Raw genomic sequence first — 3388 nt, forward strand, 5'->3', positions numbered from 1 at the left:
TATTTTTATTTGTGATATTACAAAAGTATAATATTACATACCTTTTAAAATCATTTTATATATTTTCAGTCACTAAAAGAATTTTATTAAAACCCATTAGATTTCTTTGAACTATGCAATTTTAGTATGTTTTGACAGTAACTTTCGATTTCAAAAATACTGGTTTAGAATCAATGAAGAAGAATATTATATATGCACGTAATATTATATACTGGTTTAGAATCAATTAACTTGACAGTAACTTGTTTATCAGATATATGAGTTCTATCTTGGATTGCAATACCACTTTCTCACTAATACTACTATACATCGATGTTCCTGCACTGCCACAGTTTACACAGATATTGAACTAAAACTTGGCTTCCTGCACTGCCACAGTTTACACAGAAAATGAACTAAAACTTGGCTTCCTGCACTGCCACAGTTTACACAGAAATTGAACTAAAACTTGGCAAGTCACATAGGCATTTTGCACAGAAGAGTAATTGGGCAGCTGAGACAGTTTTAAACATGTTTGAGTGATTAAAACAAACTTGTTTGACCACAATTTCAGCTAAAATTCATTGCATAACAGAATTTGAGTATGGCAGTTCTGATGCAAGCTGTTTTAAGCAACTAGGACAGCCAAATTTTGCAATCAAGTGTAATTCAAGTTGAACACAACAAAATTGAACTTATTACAATCAAAGAAAGTTTGGAATTGACATTGCTACTGCATAACTGTTCTGGTTAACCCTCTTATAATTCAAGCAATTGTAAACATCAAAAAACATGACATTGTCTGCAGAATCAAAATCTGCTGTCAAATACAAAAACCATCAAAAATACCTTGTAGGTATTATAATTGTTGTGCAACTGATACGCATTACAAAAGAAAGTGATGTCTTATACCAAGACATACAAAAAAAGACATTAAAATTCTTCATTAATCCTGATTTGATGAGTTAGTTTCCTGATTTGAAGGTGCATCTTTTCCTTTGGTGCAAGACTTCCTGTTGTGGCCGAGCTCCTTACAAATGCCACATCTCTTCTTTAAACTACCCTTCCTCATTCTTTTGTCATCCTTGACCAGCTCCCATTGCTCCAACCTTCTCTTCTTCTTTGGCCTCCCAGGCAATATCCTTTTTGGTGGAGGGAGGACATCAACATAGGTGGTAATCTCCCACATATTGTTACCATTTATTGGGTAGATAATTGAAGAGTATATCTCTTCATATGTCGACTTCCTAAAGCAACATGGAATGAAGTCCAATGCATCTACATTCAAGAATTTCATAGCAGCCAAGGAGTGGCAACATGGTATGGCAGTGATTTCCCACTTCCTGCACGAACACATTTTTTCATCTAAATTGACTATGAACTTATCACCAGCTTGGGACACATGACGAACTTCAAAAATCTTGTTGCCTGACCAGCTGTAAAGTGAAAACAATTAAGAAATATTAATCATAAACCAATGACATATTTTAAATGAAATAATAAAAGAACTTGCACATCCTTACCATGGAATCCAATATTTAGTTAACTGAGACTCCTTGTTGAGTCTACTCTTGATTTTTGGACAAATCTCCCCAGACAATGATTGGCTTTTTGTCCTGTTAGTTGCCCATCTCTTCATCAAATAAAGGCGGATGTCCTCCAACATGCTTATAATTGGCTTAGACCTTGTATGCAACATTACACTATTGAAAGCCTCTGACATGTTGTTTACCAAAGTATGACACTGAGGGTTGCTGATAAATCTTGATCTTGACCAGTGCCTGCATGGGATAATGTTGATCAATATTAGTGCTCAATGGCAAAATTTTAACGATAAAAATTTAGAAACAAACCTGGGAGGGATTTTTAACAAGTATTTGAAAGCATCATCATTAAGTTGTTTTATATTTCTCATTTNTGCTTCCCATGTTTGTGGATGAGTTGTTGTAGCTGCCTTCCACATCAATCGCTTTAGTTGTTTTCCAGGGAATTGCTTTCTGAAATTCGCATAAAGGTGCCTAACACAGAAACGTTGATCAACTCCAGGGACTACTTCTTTAATAGCTTGCAGCAGTCCCTGTTCAATAACTATGTTGTTAGACAAATGATTTATATACAAATGTTAATTAACAAAACCAGAAAAGAGGTCATATGCATTACCTTTTGTTGGTCCGACATGATTGTCCATGATGAAGCAACTTCTATCCCACCAAGATCTTCAACAAGAAGTTCAAAGAACCATCTCCAAGTTTCCTTGTTCTCAACTTCCACCACAGCATAAGCTAGAGGTAGCATTTGGTCATTTGCATCTTTACCAACAACAGTTAACATTTCTCCACCATATTTCCCTTTTAGAAAAGCATCATCCAACCCAATAATTGGCCTGCAGGACACAAAACTATCCTTGCAGGCCTTCAGACATGTATAAAACCTCTTAAAAATGTGTCCATGATGAGTCTCTTCAACTTTGACCTTCACCGTTGATCCTGGATTACGAGCTAGGAGCTCATTGGCATAGTCATAAATCCTTCTATATTGGTCTTTGAAAGACCCATCAACATGGTCTGCAGCAATGGCCTTTGCCCTATAAGCCATACATCTAGATACACCTACATTCCATTTTCTACTTATCTTCTCCCGAATTTCCACTCCCTTTACTTGGGGATTCTCTCTAACAGTTTTTTCCAACCTCTTACTGAGCCATTTTGCATTAAGTAATCTTAATTTGTGCTCTCTACTACATATGTGATTGTCAACGATAGTCCTCAATTGCCATGTATGAATGGCTTCCATATAAGCANTTGCATTAAGTAATCTTAATTTGTGCTCTCTACTACATATGTGATTGTCAACGATAGTCCTCAATTGCCATGTATGAATGGCTTCCATATAAGCACAATATGCCATCCAGGGGCACTCTCCTTTAGCACCCATACATTTTAGCCTACATCTCTTCTTATCATTTTTAAGATATTTAATATTTCTACCATTTTCTATTGAATATGTTTTGATGGCATCCACAAAATCTTGCTTGTCAGCAAAATAGATTCCCACATCCCATTTATAATCTAACATTGTCTTAGGCATGGAAAATGTTTCAAACTTCCCATAACCTTCCTTTTCATCATCTTGTCCATCACTTTCTGCTCCACTGTCTAATTCATCAGATTTCCATTCATCATCAGACAAACCTCTATCATGATCATTATTTATCCCATCATCAAGATCATTATCATCAGATTGCACATCAACTTCGACATTACCAAACCAATGTGCAACTCCATCTCCTACATCCTCTTCTGCATCACACTGAACATTAACATCGACCAAACCTTCCATTGACTCATAATTAACCTCATCATTCCCAGCATCATCTTCTCCACTAGAAGTCCAGCTACGAACATCAGCA

Source organism: Vigna radiata, unplaced genomic scaffold (genome assembly GCF_000741045.1).
Source record: "Vigna radiata var. radiata cultivar VC1973A unplaced genomic scaffold, Vradiata_ver6 scaffold_273, whole genome shotgun sequence".
Classification (NCBI taxonomy): Eukaryota; Viridiplantae; Streptophyta; class Magnoliopsida; order Fabales; family Fabaceae; genus Vigna; species Vigna radiata.